Here is a 26,644-nt window from a genome sequence, read left to right as displayed (position 1 = left end):
AGGGTGGGCTATCGTCTGGGAAAATGAAGTTAGCTCGGTGGGGGTGGCGGTATGGAGGAAGGGGTTTTGCACCGAAAATTTAAGCTAGGCTACTTAGAGGCAAAAAAAATGCCTCTAACCAACCTAGCGTCATTTCCTGATGCAAAGCCATCCATACCACATGAATCCTGTCTTATAAAAGATGGGAGTCATTCCCACCACCCCAATGTCCAGCACAGGGCACAAGAGTCCCCTGGGCGTGGCCATTGCACCTAGTGCCATGTAGGGAGGGTCCATTTCAGGGCCCCCAATGGCACTTTAACCATTATTTTAAATACTTACCTCTACTTATCCTACTTACCTGGGATGGGTTCCCCATCCTCTGGTGTCCCTCTTGTGTGGGTAGGGTTGTTCCTGGGGCTTGGGGTGGGCACCTGAGGACTCTTTCCATGGTGCTTTACCATGGAAATGGGTTCACAGGACCCCTAACGCCTGCCCTGACCCAGGCTTGAAATATTGGCACTAAGCAGGCTTAGCGCCATTATTTAGGCCCACCTCCCCCGTGCACCACTTTTGCACAGGAAGATACATAAGGCGCTAGGGGCTTTGATTCATTTTCTGGATGGGAATGCCTACCTTGCATCTCATTGAAGCACGGTGGTTTCACACATCCAAAAAATAACTTTAACTCCAATATTTTGACGCTAGATGGGCTAGCGTCAAAGTATAAATATGGAGTTACGTTTGTGCTGAATTTGCATAAAAAGAATGAAGCTAATTCAGCACAAAGAAAGTATAAATATGCCCCCTACTGTATTTAAATAATTACTTAATCATCTATTTAGGTTTTGCCTTAAGACAGATTTATGACTGTTTGTTGTTATCTACAAAACAATATGCATACACCCCTTTTCTTATCATTCATTTGTTTCCTATGTTGTCAACCTCATTTGCTTGCTTTTAACTCAATGGCATCCATCCTCTCCCTGTGTCAATTCCTCCCCTGAGGCATAGCCTCCTTGCCATCGTTTTTCAATGGATGACTTGTAATCTTCCACATCTTTCCTCAGGGGCCTATATTTTCTTTTTATTTCAGCACACAATTCCATGGGATTGCATTTGTTTTTCTGCTCTCTTCCCCAGGCCCCTGGGTTCTGTTTCCCTTTTTATATCGTCACTCCCCCAGCTCTCAGTGTTTCTTTTGCCAGTCCTCCCTGTTCCACTCTGCTTTTTTTAAATGCCCCTGTTGTTCCCTACCACTCCATTATTATCAATGCCACTCATCAGTTGCATTAACATGATTAACCATCTCGTCCACTCCCCTGCTGCTCTCCTGTCCTCAGCCTTTCCAATATTTTATTTTATTTTTGCTATTTTGTGGGTGGGCCGAGAAGGCTCAAACTGCTACTTGTTACTCCTTTCTACAAATGCATTTTTCTGCATCTTTTTTAATATACCTCTCTAAGATTGATATCTGCCATCTTGAAATGGAAATTCAATAGAAAAAAGCCAACACTTCTACCACAACATGACAACATGACATATGTACAGACATATGTCATCTTGCTGGGGCTGCCGTAGCACCATGAAGCCTATGTGTGCATGCATCTTGAAGTATGCAGATGTATACATCACCACATTGAAACTTTCTTTTTGTTGATGCTTTTCAGCATTAGCGCTAACAATTTTTTCCAGTTTTGCTGATGCTCACCACCATCAGCTAAAATGTTTGGAAAAGCCAGAAGGCCAGTGTCAGAACCTCTTTTAGAGGGCCAAAGGGCATACAGGGGTTACTGGGCCTAACCGTGGGGTTTGAGGCCTTTGACTGCTAATGTCCCAGGGCCTAACCCACTATGGATCCTGAGCAACTGGTCCAGGTGCCCCTTTTGCACTTGACTTTCAGTCGTAGCTATGGCCTAACAGTCCAACGCTCCTGGGGGGGTGGGAGTGTGAATACAGGTTAATGAATGGGATTTATACCTTAAAGAGTGCACAGCAGTGTCAATAGATCAATGTCCAGCCAAATACCTATTTTTATAATAAAAGAAAGTATTTTATTTCTAACGCTGCACATTCAAAGCAATGTTATGACATATAGTAACAATATTACATTGCCCCTTGAGGTTGGGGCTCTAGTGTTTCACAGGCAAACCGCTGTCCCAACTTCTCTTCATAATATGATAGTGGTTATTCCCCATTCCCTGCTGGCTGCATCCAGGGAATACTCACTAGTGTGCCTTAACTCAATATCCACTCAAAATCCAAGCAAAGTGGTCAAAGGTGTCTTGGTGCTGCAATGCCCTTAGAAGCAAGTCCCCTGAGGCCTTATAGCCTCATAATCCATCTTAATTGCCCTAGCAGTGACGAAGCTTGCAGTTTCTTAGTGAGTACCCCGACCACAAGCATTAACAGTATTCTGGCTCTGTACGGAGAGTCAGTAGTATGAGGAGGCGTGCCAGGCACCTTGCATTCAGACTCTCTCTCCTGAACATTTGCAGCTGGCTCCAGTAGCAATCAGAGAAACTTGCAGCTCCTCCTGCATGGTAAGTCATGAGCTTTGCAATGGGGGTAATTGTATTCCAATGCTCTTGGTAATGTGGTGATGCACCCATGGCATCCTCATCAGTACATGTGGGCAACTTAGAGCCAATCCTCAATGCTTTGTGATGACCTATGAATAACGCAGGCCACAGTTCTTGAGCAACGACCCAATCCTCACAGCAATTTTGGTATCAGAATGTCCCTACAAGCATACAAGATTGCCATACCAGTACTGACCAAGGTGCCAGCCCCCACCACACGTTAATCCATACCATGGCAGTCCCTCCTTGCACACAGGGTCACTGCTAGTTTCTACATAGACTTTGTCCCTTAGTATCTGGCATTAGCTTTCATTGCCGCTCCTCCTGGCATACAGGGCCACTGCCACTGGTATTGCAGAGGCTTCATTTGCCTTGCATGACACTACGTTCATGGCTCTCTTCATGGCGGCCCTTTCCTGGCATACGAAGAATCTTTGACTGGAATCTGCACATGGGCAACCACCTGATCGGTGCAGCAGCTGTCTCCTCATAAGTAGCTCCAGTAGCCCACTCAGCTGGGCTCCCTGCTGGGCCTCACTTCCTTCAACTCTCTCCTCTCCCTCACAGACCACACTGGTCTGGGTAAGGAGGCAGGTGCTTGTGCTCCAGGCTTCAAAGCAAGTGTTCTTGTTTCCATGGGTGATGTCAAAAATACTGTGGATTAAACCCAGATCTGTGACTGGGGGTGAGTGTTAGTAAAGTTAAAATTTTTGATGTTGCTGCTCTCTGTAAGTAACCAGTAGAGTAAAGCCAAGGATGATCAGGGGTTGCACACAACCTTAGCAGAATTCTACACTGACAACAAAATAGTGCCAAAGACTGAGGGTTTTCTTGTTGGATTATTATTATGAATTATCTGTTACATTCGCTTATGCCTGGTCAGAGCACCCCGACTTCTAGTCTTAATATTCTCCTACTTCCCATTCTGTCATCTAGAAGGCCTGCCTGCATTTCATTGTCATCTTTCCACACATATTTGTTTAACCACTCACCTGGAAATCTCTCCCTACTCTACAATCCAAGACAACCTAGAAGTGTCTTTCTAGGCATGGATGGTGCTCAGTTTATCCTATGTCTAAAAACTTTGCTTGAAAAACAGACATTTTAGGTGAACAGATTCAGGGTGTCTATGGTGTTGTAGGGAATTTTATATAGCTATATAGATATATACCTAAACTTGGGAACTACCCAGAACTCTTTGCTTCATTTTTTGCAGAATTTATGCAGCACTCTAAGCCTCTAAAACTTTGACTTATACCGGGTACTCCCTTGTGTCTGGACAAAGCTACACCTATCTGGAGAGCTCATAACAGTGAAACACGTTTTGGTTGCTTGTTTTTTTATTCATTCCAAGTTGGCCTGGAAGGTGTTTTACCAATCAAAGACTGTAATACTGTGCCTGGAGTGGTAAAAGGCTTTTTCCGTTTTTCAGCTTGCCAAGGACTTTGTCACTTTCTAGCTAAGCCTGGATGGCCCTACGCCAATCCTATGCTTAAAAACATTGATAGAAAAACAGGCATTTGAGGTGAGCAGATTCAGTGTGTCCCTGGTGATTTTCGGTGCTGTAGGTAGGAGCTGCTCTCCTCCTACACTCAGGAACTACCCAGAGCCCCTTGTTTTTGTTTAAATACATATATATATATATATATAGATATATAAGCATGCTTTTTACAATTAGCTGCTGGTTTTTCAACTTTGAGAGTGCATTGAGGGTTACTGATCAGATCTCAGAGACAGTGTTCAGCCCCTTTATAAAAGTTATGTTAATTTGGGTGTTCCCAATGTACAAGTACTGCTTTTCTTGTAAGTCCCTAGTATATGGCATGCAGTGTACGCAGAGCATGCTAACAGAGAGGCCCTCATTAAGACCATGGCGGTAAAAACCACCTACCGCTGGAGCGACGGCCGCCAAAAGACCGTTGCCACGTCTACCAGCCATCCACCATATTATGACCACGCCGTATTTCTGCCACAAGAAGGGTGGAAATCCAGCTGTGGCCGTACTGGCGGATGGCAGTAAGGTGGTGCTGCTACCACCAGCACCGCCAAGGCAGTAGACCACCACCAGCCATATTGCGAAAAATAATATGACCTGCCGGTATTCTGCTGGCGGCCGCTGTTGGTGGTAGCAGTGCCCCGTCCCCTGCCGGAAGACCCCCTGGATCCAGGTAAGTCGGGTTTCTGACAGGGAAGGGGGTGGAGGGTGTTGTGTGTATGTATGGGGGAGTGTGGATGGATGTGTGAGTGCATGTGTGAATGGGTGTGTGTGTTTAGTGTTGTGTGCATGCGTGTGAGTAGGTGTGTAAGTGCGTGAATGAAACTGTGTGAGTGCGTGTATGTATGAAAATGTGAATGCATGTCTGCGTGCATGTTTCGATGTGTGTGCGGATGTGTGCGTGGATGTCTGTATGTTTGCATGTATGTATGTGTGGATGAATGTGTGTATTTGTATGTGTGTCTGTGGAGGGGGCGTGGATCTATGTCTGGGGACTGTTGGGGGGTGGAGATCTCCTATCAGTGACGGGGAAGGAATTCCCTGTCACTGATAGGGCCTACCGCCATGGTTTTTGTGGTGTTACGAATGCCATGGAAACCATGGCGGTAGGCAGGGTTGTAATACCACTGGCTGCTGCTACGCTATGGCTGTCGGAGTGGTACATTGTCTGGTTGGCTGTGTGGCGGCGGCAAGTACCGCCAGCCTGTTGGCTGTACTACCGCTACATTAACACCGATCGCTGGGGTCATAATGACCCCCAGGGTGTCCTCACAGGGGTGCAGCCCTGGTTGTGGCTTTCTGAGTGTGACAACAAGTGAAAACAAAGCCCCGAGCCAGCCATCAATGGCAAAGTCACCCTATCCTTTAACAATATGTGTAAGCCTCCCTTAAGGAAAGCCCTTAGAACCCAATGGCGGGGAGTTAAGTAAAACATATATTTTTGGTATGTCTTAACAGTAACACTTTTAAATTGTTGTTTTGGGGTGGATAAAGGTTGTAGCCCTATTGACTAACACAGGGTACCTGCTTGGCATCCAAACCCAGCTAACTCTTGAATGGGACTAGCTAACTGGGTCATGTAACGGAGCAAGTTAATAGTGGCATTAAATGTGATTTAATGGTCAATTTGACATACATGTCACTTCAAAAGTTAAGCAAATTTTAGAAAGTTGCCATTCTGTGCCCCGGCTAGTCCAGTGGCCTCACAAAATGCCATGGAACAGAGACTACCTGCAGAAAGTGTGAATGACTCTCAGGAGCAAAGACAGTTGTGGCAACATAAGGTGTGACCTCCTCCCCCAGGATGGCCATTTGGGGTGTTAGCCCAAAAGGCATGCTTCAAAGGGGAAGCTGCTTTTGAAAGGCAAATGGTGATAACACTCCTGCGCAGGCTGCCTTTTGTTCCTGTGGACAAGTAGGAGACATGGACAGGGAGGGAAACCCAGTGTTATAAATGGTTTTCTCGTGGGCATGTGGCCCTTAGGTAGCCCCAACTCTAGAGTGGGCTACCATGCTCTTTACAACGATGGAAGGTTGTGCCATCTTGAATGTTGCACTCTGGGCTAGCCAGATGCCACACAAGAGAGGAACTTCATAACGCAAGAGGAAGGTAACCACTTGCACATTGGCTAGTGACCGAATTATCCACTCAGGCACTTTCCTGGCATAAATATGGCACCACTGGCAACCTAGACTTCAGTATACAATGGATTTGGAGAAAGGACCAAAGAAGGACCATTCTGCTGGTGTTTAAAGCGCACACGGAGAGGCTGCACCCTCGGAAGGACTGCACCTGCTGTCGGTCTGGATCATGTCTGTGCCTCCTGGCTTGGGGAAAAGATAATACCCCAGATCGAAGCAGTGAGTCCAAGGGTCAGTCGTTTGGCACCCTGGAACAGCACCAGGGACTTTAAAGCTGGAAGAGCCCAAATTGGCAAGTTGGTAGTCACTACAGATGTTTTGCTACTACCAGAAGCCAGGCACTTCAAGAGACTTTTCCGAGTTAGTCAAAAGTTGCACCTGTGTCTGCTGGATACGTGTGTTGTCTGTTCTCGGATTCATCTCACAAAATAGACATTTTGCTCCACCAAAGATTTGCAGCCTGATCGCTGTGTCGCAAGAACCAAAAGCCTGCTGCAGCAGCCCTTATACCATTGCAAAGAGGAATTTGTGGGACCCCAAGATCCATGGCCAAAGTCACCCCACCTCACCCGTGGACCAAGGACTCACCTGGAACTCACCCCTGTCGACCACACAGCATCAGGAGCATCCTTAATCATCCTTTGTCTGCATCCCTCGACATCAGGGCCACTCCAATGTGTTCTATTGCAGTTGTCCTGTAAAGTTTGGATTTTGCTTCAAAGACGCCCTGGTGGCCAGGTGACTTTCCAATTGTATCCTTACTGGCCTCCTAGACCTCTGTTGTTGTGTTTCTTTCCTGTTGTTTGACTTTCTTATGCTGTTGTTTGGTGCTGTTAAATGCTTTACACATTGTACCTTTGCTAAGCCTCACTGCTTGCGTCCACAGCTACCCATAGTTGAGCTTAAGGTTAAGTAAACATACCTCCCTGGACCCAAGATGGTATTTGAAAGTGTACTGCACAATAAGGCTGAAGCAGAGTCCCCAAAAAAACACAAAAAAAGGAAAAGGGAGCAGGGTAGGAATACCCTGACCCCATAGCCTTGGTGCTTGTATCCCCCTGGCATTCCGCCACAGCACAAAAGTAACTTTTTAGAATAAGTTTCTGAAATATCGTGAAGGATCTTCAAATCTGGTGAAAATGAAAAAAACAACTGTAGGGGCCTGCACTTGTTTTTTTTATTTATTGCTAGCACCCGGGTGTGCCAGGTCCTGAGGCATGCAGCATAATAAAAGGAGGAGGGCAGACAGGGCCCCATCCTAGGGCTCATCGGAGCCCTGGTGTCCACCACCTCCCAAGGCTTTTAAAAAATATTGGAGGGGAGCAGTACGGACTTCCCTTCCTTGGGCTCTTATAAGCCCCGGGGACAACCACTACTCTACGGCTTCAATAGTAATATGGAGGGGGCCACGCGTACCACCCTCCTGTGTCACTGTGATGCCCTGGGGACCACAACCTCTCTAGGGCTAAATTTAAACTTGAGCAGGGGGCCACGCACACTCCTGGGCCCCGTGGACCACCACCATTCCTGTGGCTGGCCCATGAAAATTAAAGGAGAGGAGCTATGTGCCCCCCCCCCGGGCCATTAATGGCCCTGTGTATGGCCATCCCACATTATTTGCTCCTGATATCTCCTGAGGTGCCCACCACAGGGATACATATACATACAGTGAGAATTTGGGTGTACTACATGATATGTCTGGTCAGTGGGTCCTTGATCATGCAGTACATCAGTACAACAAAAAACCTTCATAAAAAGCATATCAAATGAAGGATGTCTGTGGGTCAGACACAACTGTTGAAATGATCAAGACATGGGAATTAATTTCAAAGAAGTAATACAGAGATTCCAGAAGTGAGGGTATTACTGGAAGAGCATCAAACGAGGGTTTGAAAGAGTGAACGGCACCAGAAATAGCAAAACCCCCATTACCAAAAGGAATCAAATGAGGATAAAAAGGAGGACAAGAGTATAAGGTTGATATTTGCCTACAGTAAAGTTCCCAAGAAATATGGAAGATTTTTAATAGGCATTGTAATCTTATTAGCAAAGATCCTGCTCTAGGCAGCAAAGTTTGCCAAACACTCAAGATTACATACGTAAAAGAGCCATCAGTAAGAGGTAAATTGATCCGAAGTCACTTTTGTGAGACACTATCAAACACTTGGTTGGATAATAAAATAAACTGGATTCACCTAATGCAACAAGTGCAAAGCCTGCAAAATTGATGTGAAACACATTGCTGATTATAATAATTGGACAATAACCATCAATCAGAGAATAACATGTGAAATACAATATGAAGTGTATGTTATCACATGTGAATGTGGTCTGAATTTTATAGGAAGCACCACCTGTTCCTTAAAAAAGAGAATCCTTTAACACTTACAGGCAGTACAGAATAGAGAGAGCAGCTATGCAACTGTGAAACACTACATGCAACATCACAATAATGAGTGAAAACTATGAAATACAATGGCACTCAATTAAAGAGAGAACACAGGAGCTCCACCACCTAAAATCAAAAATCATACCAAGATTGATAAACAAAACCTCACATGGACTGAACGCTGATGAAGAATTGCATTTACATCTCTAAGGATGGAGAGTAAATATGAATTGAGTGCATTCCATTGCCTTTATGAGGTCTCCAGAATTTAACATTCAGTAGGGGAGTGCTCCCCAGAATTTTGATTCTACTACACAAATATCAATCAGTCTGTGCTCCTATTGAAACCAGTACATGAGAGACAGAACAATCTCTAGTACTCTGATCACTGTGGTCAGTAATTGAACTGGTTTATGGGTAATCCAAGTGAAGAAATCATTGAGCTGTTACATTGACATTGTTAGAGATAACCCCACATAAATGTGAGAGACACTTATCATTAAACAATGTGCCTCAATTAATTTCTGTTTTAAGTTGTGTGTCAAAATAATTTGTATTGCAAATTTTGTTAAACACTACATTTCCCAGAATGCTCCAATATGAACAGGGCAGGCTTGTGTATATACAAGTGAAATAGATAATGGACTCACTAATGGTGATAAAGACTGTGCTGGTAGGAACAGTGTCTTTCTGCAGATCTGATTAAAGAATCATCTTAAATTTTGGAGTTCCTGGAATGCAGTGTTTTCTTTTTGTTGAAAACATATGGGAAGTCTGGTCTACCTTCCAAGCAAGCACCAGCAGTCAGAGTACTCCTCCATTATTGGCCACATTGAGGGATCTTTTTATATATATAAATGTGTATATATATATGTATATATATATGTAAAATACATGTATATATGTAAAATACATTCACAATAAAACAATTGAATAAGAAAAATATATTAATGCAGACAATACATAAAATATTAAAAATTTAAAAAATTAAAAACACACTTACTAAAAATAATATAAACATCAAAATAAACTTAAAAATGAAAAATAATGATAACAATGTTGAAAAATAAAACAATACTATAAGATCTTTTTAACTAATATGAAAACTATTGGAGTCTAAGAATAATAAATATACTATTCCCACTCTAGTACATGCAACAGTAGGGAAAGCACTGGACTTCGGAAAGCTTATATTTACTATTCCTACTCCTACAGCACAACAATAGGGAAAATTGTGTTGGACTTCGTAGGAGTTTGATTTACTATTCCTAGTCGAGTCAGTGTAACAGTAAGGAAAGTGTTTGACTTCTTAGTGGTGAAATTTCCTATTTCAACTCCAGTCTAAGCAACAGTAGGGAAAGTGTTGGACTTCGGAGGGTTAAAAAGTATTATTCCCACTCCAATCTACACATCAATAGGGACATTTTTGGACTCCAATCTGTGCAACAGTAGGAACAGCGCTGGATTTCAGTGGGATTAAATATACTATTCTCACACCAAATAACACAACAGTGTTCAACTTTGAAACAGTTAAATTTACTATTCGCACTCCAAGTAGGGAAACAGTAGGGAAAGCATTAGATTATGAAGGGGCAAAATATAATATTCCCACTCCAGTCAGCTAAAAAGTAGGGAAAGGGGTAAAATGTACAATTCCTACTTCAGTCCTTGCAACAGCAGGGGAAGCGTTGGATTTCAGAAGGATAAAATGTACTATTTTCACTGCAGTCTGTGTAACAGTAGGAAAAGCTTTGGATTTCAGAGGGGTGAAATGTACCATTTGCACTCCATACATGCCTACTGAAGGGAACGTGTTAAACTGCAAAGACGTTTATTTTACTATGCCCACTGCAGTCTAAGAAAGAGTAGGGGAACTACTTCACTTCAAACACATTATTTATATAAATATATATATATATATTTTTATTTATATATATATATATATATACATATATATATATATATATTTATATTCCCACACACAATAACCAATAATCTGAGGCACTGAGCGCAGCAGTCTGAGCGGGCTCCGGCAGCCCATAATCCCCACACGCCACTCCTGAACAGTGTACAACACCATTTATTAAATGGCTTCACATGATGCATTTATATATCATACTGGCAGTCACCATCCATTAGGTAATTATAGTTAGGGCCTAGTTTCCATTAAAAAAATGTTTTTTGACTTGGCTATATTTTTGCCACCATTTGATGAATCTTTATTAAATTTGCCCAAAAAAAGTGTGTCCAAGGGTCTTGTTGTACAAGGAAATTTTCAGTGCGATCCGTCAAGCTGGGGTGAGAAAAAAAGGTGTGTTTCCCATTCTAATTCCCATTGGGATTTTGAACACAACTACAACCCGAACCTCTGGACGGAATTACACCACATTTGTGAGAAAGGTAGCTTTTGGTTAAAAAAGTACACTTTTTGTAATTTGGTGTAAAACTGTTGAGTAATCTTAGAGAAATTGTAAGTTTGTATGGCTACGGTCGCAACGACTTTGCCAATACTCCCGATCTCGTACAGAGATCTAATCTGGCTGCCAACACTTCAACCAGGAAGTGTCAGTAGTCATTTTGGGACTCAGGTTCCGCTGAATCCTAAAAAGAAACCCCGCAAGGGCAAAAAGGTATTTTGGTTTAGTTCTCTGCAAAATTCATGAATATTCACAAATTTCACTGAGATTAAAAAAATAACAAGCACGGTCTCCCATGCTTTTTGATTGTAGCCCCATGTGGACCAGGTCCCAGGGCCATTCAGTTTTTTTTTTTAAAGAAATGGAGATGGGGCGCATGGGCCCCCCTCCAAGGGCCTAATAATCCTCTGGGAACCACAACCTTCCCTGGGTTAATGCAAATGTTAAGCGGGGGCTGCATTGACCCATGGGCCTCAGAGACCACCACGTCCCAGGGGCTAAGCAGAAAATATTATAAGGGGGACCACGCAGACTCCCCACACTCTGGGGACCACCATCTCCCTGGGACCTTTTAAATTTTTAAAGAAGGGGGCCACACGCCCACCCACCCAGGCCAAATATGGTCCCAGGGACCACCACCTCCCCAGGGCGACCCATGCAGGACAAAGGAGGGGGGGTTGCATCCCCCTTCCTGAACCCATATATGACCTGGGGACCGCCGCACCCCAGGACCGTCCCCTGCTATCTCCAAAAATGCCTACCCTCACGAGATAGATTTTTGCTTTTCCTTTGCTGTGACAGCACAAGCACAAGCAATCACCTCTCCCAGAAAGCAGGAGATGTCAAAATTCTCCCACTTGTTGGAAGTGGAGTTTTCATGTATTTCACTGCCCGCAGACGTGCAGGCATGGATAGAGATGAAACTATTGCTTCCACACTCAGGAAGCTGAATTTTTAGCAGCTCCATGCGTGCGGGAGCAATGTGACTCCCACAGGAAGCGGGGAGCTGGTTGAGACCACGGGGTCCTTGAGGTTTGCCCCACAGTTCCTGACATTAGTTTAAAAAAAATATTCCTGCCCTGCATATTTATGTTGGATATATACGCAGGGTAGGATTCATTGTGGCACAATGCTCATTTCACAGAAATGAAACCTCAACTCAAAGCACTTACAGATATAAACAAAGTAGGTGCCTAAGTTGAAGCTTCACTTCTGTGAAGGTCTAAGCATTCTAATTTCTTGTGCATGGTGAAGGCACAGCAAGTGTGTCTTCTCTGATTTTCTATCATGAAAAGCTATCTGTAATCCTTCATGGAAGTGTTTGCATCCTTGCTTTTTTTTTAGGGCAATATCTCATGTAGTGATTGTGATGAGTGAGTTCTTTCTTGTCATCTCCTGCTGAGACCAGTGATTGTGTTCTCTCTTTTAAAAACTACAAATCTGTGAAATGGCCTAGAAGCACATTTACCCCCCACCCCACAAATACATTAGTGGTACGCAACGTCTTACAGCTCTTTTCCCAGGATGATGTACAGCTTACTAAAAGGCCCCCCAAGTGCATTTCCTTCCATTTGTGAAGACTTGTTCTTAGTGCAGAGGAATGTGATCACATCTGCACCAAACAAAGAAGCACTTACTTCTGTAAAGTACATCCAAGTGCAGGTCCACTTTGAAAAGTTATGTGACAAAAACGCTCAAGGAACAATTACATTGGCAAAGTTACAGACACACAAGGTCACTGGAGATATTACCTAGGCATCCTCTACACAGCTGTAGTGTAGGAGATGCACCTACAAATACAAACAAAGCATGATCCCATGTAAAGTGCTTCTACTGTAAAGTACTATTCATTCTAGTTTCTTGCGCATGGTCAAGGCAAAGCAAGTTTTTTTCTCTAGATTTCTACTTGAAGGTGTGATGAGTGGGTTCTTTCTTATAATCTGCTGCTGAGACCAGAGATCATGTTCTCCCTTTTAAAACCTATAGGTATGTAAATTGGCCTAGAAGCTCTGTCCTTTTGGCCCCACTTCATATATATTAGTGATATGCAGCACCTTCCAGCCATTGCTCAGGATGATGGACTGTTTACTAAAAGGACCACCAGCGGCCCTTCGGCCAACTCCCGCCATACACGACCAAAACCCATGCATGCCGCGGGGTTGGTTGTTTTTAAGGGGTAAGCTGCAGGGCTTGGCCTATGGCCCTATGGCCAGGCCCTGTGGTCAATCTCAGCAGTACACAGCAGAATGCTGTGTGTGACGCAGGGTTGGGTGGTTATAGGGGGTTGGCAGCAAGGCCTGGACTAACTTATAATTATAATTATGTTAAGAAACTAGAACCTGTGGCCTAAAGTTACTTCATGGAACAAGTTGTTTTTTCTTCAGATAAGTATAACTACAAGTATAACTATGACATCTGAATTGCTGTGGTTTTGTCTGGGTAAAACATCAACCTAATTATAACTTTCCTGTAACCTTTGGTTTCTTCAGTGAATTTCTAGGTTTTTTAATGGAAAGTAATATATAATTACCGTACTTAGTCTTACCACCACCGCTCACGGCCTTCGGCAGTGCGTGGTGTGTTTGGCTGCAGGGCCAACCCCTCCGCATACACCCAACCTCACGCTGGGCACAGCCTTTGGCCGTGCGAGGCAGGGTTTTCTTGTGTGAATGGTTGTATAGTTTATTTAGTCTGCTATGAATCTGCAGATCCTTCATGATTTTGCACAGGGCACTGCACTGAGATCTGCGATGGATTGGCGTATCAGTTGAAAAAAAGGGCTATTTGTTGCCCATCAAAGGTCCCTGAAGGACCCCTTCAAGTGTCCTATGGAGCCTAAGAGAGAAAGAAAATGGAGGGCGCACTTTTCTCTCAGGTTGCGGCCAACCAATCATGGTACTGATTTTGGTTTGGGATCCATAAATCCTTCACAATTGGATCCACAAAGGATCCGCATCCCTAGAGATGTGTATTTTATTTCCTTTAATTATTTCAAAACTACTGAACAGATTTACACCAAATAAGAAACAGAGTTCTTTCTGGACCATTTATATATTTAAGAATTTCAAAAACAAAACAAAATCATCAATTTATAAAATTACTATTAAATAAAAATCAATTGATAAATAATTGTTGTTTAATTATAAAAAATAACTTCCGACCCTCTATCCCTACAAACCTAGCAGCCTGCACCTAAAAATATAACTAAAATAATAACTATTCCATAAATTGCACGTTTGAAATAAACAAAATAGTTAACAACAATTAATAATTTCTTGTTAATGATGTATTACCTGACTAACTTCCCAGCTCAAACCCCTACAAAACTAGCATCATGCCACTAAAATGAAGTAAACAAATAAGTATTCCACAATTTACATATTCAAAAAGTCAATTAAATTATTAATTTACAAATAATATTAGTCAACAAATTATAACTTAATTAATTTCCCACACTATACCCCTACAAACCTGCCATCCTACTAGTAGAATATAAGTAAAATAATTTAGTATTCCCTATTTTACATGATTAAAATCAATTAACAATTGATAATAAATTGTTAAATACTTATAAATTAATTAACTTTCCAACCTATACCCCTACAAAACTAGCAGCCGACAACTAAAATGTAAGTCATATAAATAAGCATTCCATAAATTAAATAATTAAAAATACATTCAATTATTAATTAACACTTAATAATGAATTGCCAGTTAACGATTATTTAATTTACTTCCCTCCCTATACCCCTACAAACAGCCAACAAATAATGTATGATGAAAATAGATCGTTATTACATAAATTACATAACGGATATCAATCATATAATTTATTCAATGATAATTATTTCTAACTTAATTAAATCTACCTATTTCCTCTAAAACCCCAATAAACCCCACACCACTATACATTACTATTCAACATTGATGAGAAAAAATCTAATTCACTTAAAATTACAAACATTACTTTAAAAACAATTAATAACATTTATATAAACAAAAGAAGCACATAAAATTAACATACCAACTACAACACATTAAACTAATGAAACAAAATCAATATTTTAACTGCTTTAATTGTTTCTAACTTCCTTCTTCTGGCTATTGTGGTAGTCCAGTCTCCACTCCTGACCTGAATGAGATACACCGGTAGTGTTGAAAAGTAAAAGAATTTGAGCATTTTTGTGTAGCTTTGGTAACTAAACTGACTGGTCTCAGAAGAGCCTGAATGAAAAAAGGTACAAAGGAAAGGATCATGTAAGTAATTATAGCGAAATGTAACAGCAAGGCAAGCATTCAGGCAGAATCTTCCCCTATGCTCCAGACATTATAAATCAAGTTTAAAAAATAGTTACACCCTCCCAGCCACCACATGAATCATCAGTCCATCAATATATTACTCATTGGTGCAATAGTTACCTGTTCCAAGCATGGTGCACATTTGTCTACTGTATCTCTTTTCCCATGGAAGTGATGCACTCAAAGGCAGGCTTGTATAATGATCTTTACTGGCAGTCCAGCTATGGAATGTAAAAAAGAAGGATAGGAATAGGAGGCATTGTCTTCATGTCCTTTAAGCTAGTGGAGGTTTCTTGAGTGTGCATTGGTCCACTCCACACATGTAAATGGGGCACTGTAAATGAGACCCCAAATATATAAATGTTCTTCTATGTATTTGTTCTGTTCAAATCAGTTTGACGATTTATGCAAGTTCTGTTTTTAGCTACTTAGTTAGGAAAGTAAAGCTCATGCTCAAACTCAGGGGGTTCACCCAAAACCTTATCAGGTAACACACTTGAATTTGACCAAATGCTCTCATCCTCCTCCTGTGCTGCTTCAGGAACAGCGTAATCTTTTGGTATGAAGTGTTTGTTAATTTTAATCTTGGTCAATCTCTCCACAGTTTGAGGTGAGACTAGTTCTTCTGACTGTAACAACTGTGCCAGTGGCACTGAACACATACTCAGAAGGCAAACTGTCTACCGGACAAGCCAGCTACTTAATTGCTAGTCTTCTGTGCTCTGGCCATCATTGCATCTTCCTATACCAATTTATCTGGGTAGCCCTCTTTTGGGCCAGATAGTCTTGCACCACCCTCTGATGGTCATTGATGCTGTCACTTACTCAACGCAATTTAAGTCTTGTAAAGTGAAACAGCCCTTTCTGAAAAATGAATGAAAGTGAGAGTATTTGTTGTACTATGGATCAATTATTGCAGCAGACATTTACTGTTTGGAGGACACAGTCTGTTTTTACAGCCTTGGATTAAAAGCCAAGAAAAGGAATAAGCTCTGAACTAATTGATATGCTTCTTTGCTCTCATCAACAAACCTTTGTGCCACTGTTTTTAACTGGTCCAAAAGCCGACACAAAAAAGGGGATGCTTGGCTCATTGCTGATTTTCCTTGTGAAACCTCAAAACCACAAAACATAAAAAAGTAGCATTTGTTCCAGTCACTTGACTAGCCTTCATTTGTCGACCTCCATTCTCATGATTTTTCTAGTTTCATTCCCTCCTTTTTAAAGGACATAGTTGGTGATTGGTCTGTAATGCTCGAACAGACATTGAAGCATGTAGTAGGATGAGTTCCAATGTGTTGCCACCTCCTGTGTTAGAGCCTTAACCAGTACTCTATTAGCATGCTGAATGCACTGCTCTCTGGCTTTAAAACAATGATTGAAATGCGGGTGGCCAGTAAGTTGGTTAATATTGGCCTCATTACCAGTTTGGTGCTTGGACTGCCAGATTTCCATGTTGACGGTACTGAAAATCCCTGTCACAAGTTACACAAGCAGGATGGCCGACCGGCAAGCAAAAATGGCAGACTGCCAGTGGCGTGGTGGTCTGGAATTAGATGGTCTGACCTTCAGCGCTGTCAGCACCATGACTAACCACCGAGCATATTACAAGCACACAGTCGCTATGGCGGTCCCTTTATGGCGATGGTGGTCCGGAACATAGCAGTTCACCTGTCAGCAAAGTAACAGACTAGTACAAATTGGATGAATTGGAAAACAACACAGCTGACACACATTGGCCAAGTGGACACACCTGCAAAGGACACTATAAAATACACCCCTTCAAGATCACAACCCTTTGCAAAACACAGAAGCCTGAACACCTTATATTCTATACACTTCAAAGATTAGGCACCCCTTTTTTTCACCAACCCATAGAACACTCTGCACACACTTTTGTCCATTCACACCTTTTTACATTTCCCCAGTTTAGTAAGTCACTGTTTATTTTTTCCCACTCTGTCACATTCTAAAGATCCACGTTTTTGAGAAGATGAGTTAGGAGTCATGGTGGATGAAATCATAAGAGTAGAGCCACAATTGTTTGGAACACAAGTCCAACATACTCCTCTCAGTAGGGAAATTTAAATGTGGGACAGGATAGTTGAAAGAGTGAATTCTGTAGGTACCACCCTGTGTACAAAAGAGGACATCAGGAAGAGGTGGAATGACCTCACGGACAAGGTCCGTTCCCTTGTCTCCAGGCACCAGCTCCAGAAAACAAAGACTGGCAGTGGCCCTCCCAGTGCCCCATTAAAACTCTTTCTCTGGGAGGAGAAGGTTATCCTGCATCCTGAGGGCTTGACAAAAATACCTCAGGGAGTGAAGTCTGGTAAGTCACAACAAAAAAACTGTCACAAAAACGCTATGTCATGCATGCTCATAGCTCACCTTTTGCCACTGTCTTGTTCATGTGCCCCACCAACATTCAGTACCCATAGTACCTTGGTGTTGAGACTGTCAATCTGTATTGTTGGACGCAACAGCACAGCTATGTCGGTCCATCAAATTCATATGTCCAGATGGGGCCTGTAAGTCTTTCAATATACAGTAACAATCCCTGGACTCATGGAATGTCTCAACAGGTAAATGAATGCCCAAACCTAAATGCACTCTGCATACAGATATATAATCCCCAACGTTTGTATAGTGTGTGTAGGACAGACAGTTACCCGACTGCAGCTCCAAAGGGGAACAGTTTCTCTGACTCGAAACACCAGATCAGTAATCACTTGTCCAAGTACCCCTGTTTATTAACTCTCAAATGAAGTGTACTCACCTGAAGCTAACATTTGCATAGTGTTTAGTAGAGGGATTGACGACTGCTAAGGCCAGTAGGCTCTGTTACTATTACTCCAACCACCAGCCCACTGTCCTCCTCTCCATCTACCCTTTTTTGGTAACTCTCAAATGATGCTTACTCACTTAGAGGGATAACATTTGTATAGTTTGCTTATTACAGGGAGTGCCATGACTGCTAAGGCCAGGAGGCTCTGCTACTGTTACTCCAACCACCAGCCAGTGTTTTCTTGTCTAAAGACCCGTTTGTCAACTCACAAATGAAGTTTACTCACCTGGGAGTAAACATGTTCATAGTGTGTGTAGTACAGGAAGTGACATGACTGCAACTCCCAGGAGGTCTTTGTTTCTGTAACTCCAAATACAAAGCCAGTGTTCACTTGTCCAGAGACCCCTGCTCCTTACCTCTGAAATTAGGTACACTCACCTGGGAGTGGTCAAGCACATATCGTGCCCACATCAGGGACACATCAGTTGTATACAGGTCATACAAAAAGAGTGTTTAGTCAATGTGAAGGAAAACTGACGTGGTTGAAAGCTAGGACTACATATTTTCTGACCACATGATGACATACATGCTGCATCAGGCCCACCACAAGACATAAAGCTAGTGCAATGGGAACTTCTGTACCTTCACCCAAATACTGTACTGTGCAAACTGTCTTGGTACAGGTCTCATACATCCAAACTCTGCCACCTATGTCACCTGGAACAATCCATGTCCAATTTGTATGTCAGAACAGCCTTACATACCTGCCAATGTCACAAGTGTGAAATGCCCACATGAAGATGTCATTGTGAAGGTACCTTTATAAAGAACAAAACAAGGAGTATAGGCTTGAAACCATACCTCTGACATAAGTCACATAGTAAACAACTGGAAAACAAAGCACATTGCAAGGAAACTGACACAAAAAAGCAACATCATCAATGTGTGGATGTGTCAAAAGCTATCTTATATAGCAGCCTTTGGCTGAATATTGCAGACTATCAGCTCCCTAGCTGTTTCTAGAACACCCAACTTCACACATCCTCACAACTACAGTTCAATGTAGAGTCACAGTCATTACATCACAACATACACTCATGAGAAGTAGCTGTTGGTATGATCTTCTCGCAAGTCAGCTCCTTCGTCTTCACCACTGTCATCCATACTTGGCATTTGAGGATTCTAAGGCGGTGGCACTGCAGGCTCTCTCTCCCCTGGGATGTACAGGATATTCCTCCAGAGGGCGATGTTGTGGAGCATGCAACATGCCACAGTGATTCGAAACTTTCCTATGTGAGTAGAGGAGGGCTCTACCAGCCCTGCCTAAACACCTAAATCTGGCCTTCAGGAGCTCAAAAGCTCGCTCAACGGCTGCCATGTTCTTCCATGGGCCTGATTGAAGCAGACTTCCCCTGGCGTAGTTGGATTCCTCCGTGGCGTCAACAACCAAAGACGGTTTAAATATGCTGAGTCTCCTGTTAAGGAATAGGCCATAAGTACATGATTGTAGTGCCTGACATTGAACACGCGCAGTCAGTACAGACATGACTTACCAACTAGCCAGGCCCTCACTGGGTGCAGTTTTGATATCAGCTGGGGTATGGTGCTATTCCGCATTATGAAGCAATCATGGGCTCATCCTGGACAACGGGCACACACAAGTGAGATGTAGAGCTCCGCCAAACAGACGACTTGCACGTTGATGTAACGGGAGTTCTTTCTTTTGCAATATACTTGTTCAGTGGCCTGCGGTGGCACCAAGCCAACATGTGTGCCATCAGTGGCCCCCACCACATGTGGGAGGTGGGCAAAACCATAAAAGTCATCCTTCATATTGGCTAAATCCTCATGTTGGGGGACTCTGATATAGCTGTCAATGTGTTTCAACATTGCTGAGAGGAAATCCTTCAACACCAGACTGAACATAGGTCGGGATATGCCAGTAGATAGGGCCATTGTATGTTGGAAGGACTCTGTGCCCAGGAAGTGCAATACTGACATGACTTGTACAATGGGTGGAATGCAGGTTGGATAACTAATAGCTGGCATCAGATTTGGCTCCACCTGACTACATAAGTCCACTGTTGTTTACCTATCCAGGCAGTATAACATAATTATATGCTGTTGCTCCATGGTCTGAAGGTCTGGCAGTGGATGGTAGACAGGAGAGTGTTGCATCCTCCGTCTCCCAGGGTACCTATGTGTGACAAGATATGATTTGGAACATTTTTCAGTGTGTCCACAGCAACATACATGGTGCATGCCAATAATATCATGTAACAAAGCCTTTCTGACTGGATAGACATCACACCCGATACACATCAAAGCTGGCATCTATACAAGGGTCATATGTGATCCCCATGGTTGTCAACAATTGTGTCCACAACATGGATCTAGACACAACTCAAAGATGTGCTCCACAACTTCCACTCGAAATGTGACTGTATTTACTGACTGCCAAAAAGATAGTTGGCGGTGGTGGGCTATGCAACTCCGTGAAATGCCATGAACGCCCTACAACGCACTACACTGGTGTTTGTATAGAAGGACCTACATGACATGGCAGAATAAGGATGTTTGTGATGCTACAACACATATATTCTAGGTGTGACACAGTTTACAAAGCCAAATACAGTATTTCAGGCAGCCAAAATGGTGGATGTCTGACCTACTCCATTGGACATTAGGAACTGCCCGCGACCGCAGGCAGAAGTTGCCTGGGCGGTAGGTGGTTCCAACGATGGTGGACACAGCCCTAGGCTAACGTTGGCCCTGTGGTAGTTGAGCCCCAATCGCTGTGTCCGCCTGCGGTGATGACTGCATACATGACTCCTGACACTGCTGCCAGCAACACCTCCACTACTTGAGCTCCTGTGTGCTTCCTGTAGAAGCAATCATGCCCCCATCCAGCAGGTGATCGGGCTCCTGCTTTCTCTCCAGATGAGTTGGAGAGTGTTGTTAATGAAATTCTTCCCATGTATGGGCAATTCTATGGCTCACCAGAGGAGCAGGTAAGTACCTTATTGGCACAATTGATTCTGTTCAACACCATCATTTCCCCCTCACAGGCTACAATGTGCCTGTGTGCCAGTTAGAACTCTTGTCTGCCTGTTGTTGCAGTATCTGTGGCACCAATGGGATGAACATTGTGCAGTATTGGTGGGCCGTACTATATGTCAAGTTCAGTCACATTGTGTGGTATGAGTTTTTTGGGGTCATAGATCCTCCTCGAGCTGGATTCACATACCAAGGTAAGGATACTTTACTGCCATCCAATGACATCTCTTTCTTCATGATTGTTGTAAATGTTGTACAACATGTATGTGCATGACAGCATGAGCATCCTATATGAGTCATTTTAGGATCTTGTGAGCAATGTGTAAAGTACCACAAATCTTTCAACCCACGTCTGGCCTTGCAAAACCGTTCTCTGGAATGCATTTCCAGCCTCACTCTGCCCCTTAGGTTGCCGCACAGACCACATGCCAAATTGCTGATGGCCACATGATGTACTGTCATGCCTGGAAGTGATGGAAATGTGAGTGACGTGTAGGTTCTGTCTGTTCAGCCTGCAAAGACCAAGGCCTCTCAGTTGTATCTCTCCCAGTATGGGACCTAGTCCAGGCTGTGGGGAAGTCACTGTGGCTATACAACTGTGTAACTGTGCCCACACCAGCAGTTCCTGGCATGTGGAAAATATGATGCTGTATTGGCAATCCTTGCCCTGCATGCCTCAGTTCATTGACTAGATTAGGCATGGGCACTGAGGTACATCCCAGAAGTAATTCATGTGTGCATTTTGCATTATTATCAATATGTGTTTTTGACTCATGACAGGTCCCTTACTCCCACAGCTCTGTTGTCACCTTCAAATAACTCATATTTGTCCTGTACAGGCGTATGCACTAATGACAGTCCAACAGTACAGACAGTATGTTGGTTCCTGGGAGGCCATGGTATGTGAGTCAGTAGCTTAGTCACATAGCACTAATTTACAATGCATACCATTGTATGTTGGATGCCATCTCTGTAGGATAGACACATATGTCCAAAGGAGTGTTCTATGGCACAGGTACATACCCCAGAACCCACCCCCTGAAGCGGCATGAGTCTGCATTTGTTAGGCCACATGTCCACACATGCACAGAGAAGACACTTTCTGTACCCACCATGCCAGCCCTTTCATTGTCACTCAAGTGTAATTGTAAGTCTGTACTATGGAAGTTGCCTGTAGGGACTCTATGAAGTGAGTCAATCTCACAGAGTGTGAATGTTTTGGTCCATTCAGGCCAAAGGAGTTTATCCTTCAGAACGCACATTGGTGTGTAGTGTTTCATTGTGTCACATCACAGTATATGTTGCTGGAGCATTGGCTACCTGATGGGAGTAGGCTTGCTTAGCCATTGTAGGTCCTCAGCAGGGTAGTCGGTTTGTCTGCAGATTGATACAAATGTCTGTAGTTATGCCTCTTTACTTATTGGCTTGTGAGCTTTACACTTGTGGTGTATTGACCAATTGAACATTTCTAGATTAGTGTTTCTGACATGTGTGACTCAACCATTTGCGCCAAAATTTGTGATTGTATTGTCTTGATTTGTCTCTTCCATTCATGAAGGTAAACACCAATCAAAAGAAGCAGATATGGAGAACCATCACACAGAAAGTGCACAGCCAGTGGGCCCACAGTCGGCAGAGTGCCCATTGTCACAAGAGGTGGGAGGACCTGAGATGCTGGGCCCGGAAGATTGCAGAGGTCCAGCAGGGGCTGTCCTCTGAATGTGGGCAGGGCACACATTGCACCATGACCTCCTAATGTCCTGCATCCTGGCGGTGGGGTACCCAGACCTTGAAGGGCATTTGAGGTGAGCACAGCAGTCACAAGGGCGTGAGTACAGGATACATTCCTGCCTGTCACATTGCCAAGTTAATGTGTTAGGTTCTGACATCTCCCCCTGACGGTTAGGTATGAGCCATGTCTGACACAGGAGATGAGTGACTGTTTGTGTAGATATGTGATGTGGTGCATACTGACGTGCCTTCCCTATTGTCCCAGGGACCTAGGACAAACTTTACAATCCACAAACAATTTGCTCTCCAGAGACAACACATGGCTATGTACATAGATCAATCAAGCAATGTTTGTTGTTATAGTGGGTGTAAATTCTATGCAACAGACCACTACTCCTCAGTGCTTCAAGCCAAAGGAAAGGAAGGATGGATCACTGTCCTCAGCCATGTGTCTGGTCAAATGAGTATATTGGCATCTGCCACCCAGAGGCTACTTGTCTTCAGCGTGTGACGGGTACTGGTGCCTCACTACTGTCTGCAATGTGAAGATGGCCATCATACATGTGACAAAGAATACATTGTTCCTTGGGTGCAGCAACAGATCAATACTTTCCCCTGGTAAGTGGGAAATATCCATTGACATGATTTGTGTGCCATCTTGTGCGTACATGTTATCATGTGTCACTTTCTCTTTTGACTAAATGTGTACACTTCTGTTTCATGCATGGTCTACCTGTGTCAATGGGATGATTCCTGTATTTCCTCACATATATGTGCATGCTAATGTGTGTGTGTGAAATAGAACATTTGCAATGGAGGAACATTTCATGTGGTGCCATAGACAGGAGTGTGTTACCATTGCTTGTTGGCTGACACATACCCTCAACCATCATTGCATGTCATTTGGCATGCACAACTGCAGTAACAATTAAGGACAAGACGTGCATCACTAGATTTTTTAGCTACAATGTGCATTTCCAGACCATTCATGTGGCATCATGTAGCAAAGTGCACTGCGCATGTGTAATGTGTGTAACCTGACTGTTGGCACGCATCATGGAGTGACTTGCAGTTATGTTGAAATGACAAGTGGTTGGGTACAACCATTCATCCTCAGACATGGTGTGACTTGCATTTATGTTGAAACTACATGTGGTTGACTACAACCATTCATCAACAGACATCTGGGTTTGCAGGACCAAAATGGAGATAGTGATGTAGCTTCCTATTGGGCGGCATGTTGAGGGCCTCCTACAAGTACTTGCAAACCTCTGGGCTTCTCCAACATACAATGGACTCATGGCATCTACTGATGCAATCAGAATATGTCATAGTAAGGGGTGCCAGACATTAGTGGCAATTTCCCTAGGGCTTGCTGATTTATTGTACTGTGGAGTCTAGGGATATTTCCCTGTCAATTTGTACATTATCTCTACAGTGTACATTTCCAGGCCAAATGTGTGGCATATATGAGCAACATTAGTAGTACCTCCATGACTACATTGGGACAAATTTAACTTGGTGAAGCATGCATTGTTGATATGTTTCCAGTGTGACATAAGTAATTCCATGTCACCTTCTCCAGGCTACTGTACTGTTGTCAGCAACATGGCCTAATCTGTGACCATCATTTCTCATTGTTGTGTTATTGTGTATGTGACAAACAAATGCCAGCATGACCTCATGTGGGAGCTGTGGGAATGAAGTTGGCATTGGCCTACTATTGTATGACAACAGGTAACTGAGGTATGCTTTATGAAGCATTGAAGGTGAGATGCTCCCATACTTGTTCAATGGTTGCTGTGACTGTAGAATCTCAGCCAGGCAATTGTAGGTGTTCGATATCCTGATTTTCCTGTGGGCAACTGTGGACTGTTCAGATGGCATGCATGCATATGATATGGTACATGTAGGGGCCTCTTTGGTGGAGTTGTTGATGGGACCTACTTGACATCATGGTAATGTTTCCTAATCAGAGCTGTTGTTCAGGTGTGCTCAGGAACATGTGGTAACCCTTTTCCTCTTTGTATTTGCAGCGTCAGCCCAATCAATCAATCAATCAATCAATCATAACATTTGTAAAGCGCACTATGTACCCGTCAGGGTTTCGAGGCGCTGGTGGGGGGGGGGTGGGTGAGCTGTTAGCGGTCGAAGAGCCAGGTCTTGAGGAGTCTCCTGAAGGCGAGGAAGTCCTGGGTCTGGCGCAGTGAGGTGGGGAGAGAGTTCCAGGTCTTGGCGGCGAGGAAGGAGAAGGATCTGCCGCCGGCGGTCTTGCGCTGGATCCTGGGGACGATGGCGAGGGCGAGATTGGCAGAGCGGAGTTGACGAGTGGGGGCGTAAAAGTTGAGTCTGGAGTTGAGGTAGGTAGGTCCGGTGTTGTGTAGAGCCTTGTGAGCGTGGGTGAGGAGTTTAAAGGTGATCCTCTTGTCCACGGGGAGCCAGTGGAGGTCCTTCAGGTGAGGGGAGATGTGACATCGGCGGGGTATGTCAAGGATCAGGCGGGCGGATGCATTTTGGATACGCTGGAGTAGTTTGATGTCTTTTGTTGGGATGCCTGTGTAGAGTGCGTTGCCGTAGTCAAGTCTGCTACTGACGAGGGCTTGGGTCACCGTCTTTCTGGTTCCTGTTGGGAGCCCAGGCAAGCAGAGGAGAAAGGGCACAAGCAAGTGGCTAAGCATCTGGCCATGGTACCCTTGGTCAAGACACCACCGACACAGAGGACCCCAGTGGCCTAGAGAGTGAGGGGAGTGCCACAGAGGAGACCAGATCTATATTCTCATCATCAGATTTAACCTCCAGTGGTCACTCCCTAGTGATGGCAGACCATCCATATCTACTACTGTGCAATCTTTGTCTGCCAAACCCAGTTCTATCCCCACCCTCCCTGTTGCTCCCCACCCATTTGGCCATGCCTATTCACCCAAGAGGGTGGGCTTTTTCTTGGTCACAGGCACCTCCACCCCAGCCCCTCTTATCCCTGCTGCCCTGAGTGAGGAGGCTATTAACTTCCTGAGAAACATCTCTGTAGAGATGTGGAGAAGCTGCCACTGAGAATGCCATCCAAGAGATCTACACCCACATACCAGACAACCACTCCCTCAACCTCCAAATCCCCACCCTCTTCTGATGACCGTCCCTGTATTCTGAAGGAGAGTTTCCTTTTCACCCTTGACCTTTCCCCTGTTACGTCCAAATCTCCTACCAAACCTGAGGCCCTCACCCACATCCCAACCTATCTCTTCTACATCTAAGTCTTCCCCGTCACACCTGCCCCCCTGCTAGCACCCGTACCCATATCCCAAGAAGATGCCCACCCCTCCTAAGAAACAGTCCCACCCTCCTAAACCCACCCATCCCAAACCTAACCACCCCCAGGATGATCCCTGAGTTGCCTACCTGCCCACTTGATGCCCCTTCCTGTGGAGGTTCCCTGGCAGTGATTGGAGTCAAGTGTGGGCACAACCATGTGCATGGACATTACTTGGACTTGCCAATGGCCTTTGTTCTTATGCATTTTGTGTTGATTAAACCTCAGTAGTTGTTTTGTTGGGTACACATTTGTCCTGCAATTCACTTTCTACCTTTTTATTGTTCCTGAGCAATTTGTGTTGTCTGCCTACAGTAGTGAATGTTTCAGCCTGATTGCTGATCCTTTTGCTGTACTTTGCAAAATCTGACTTTGTTGGTAGTGCTGGTCTGACCCAGGACAAGGGTAGATGTTGACTGTATGGATATGTGTTTGTTAATGCAATTTTGTGTCATTGC

Source organism: Pleurodeles waltl, chromosome 8 (assembly GCF_031143425.1).
Source record: "Pleurodeles waltl isolate 20211129_DDA chromosome 8, aPleWal1.hap1.20221129, whole genome shotgun sequence".
Classification (NCBI taxonomy): domain Eukaryota; kingdom Metazoa; phylum Chordata; class Amphibia; order Caudata; family Salamandridae; genus Pleurodeles; species Pleurodeles waltl.
This window is presented reverse-complemented; position numbering follows the sequence as displayed.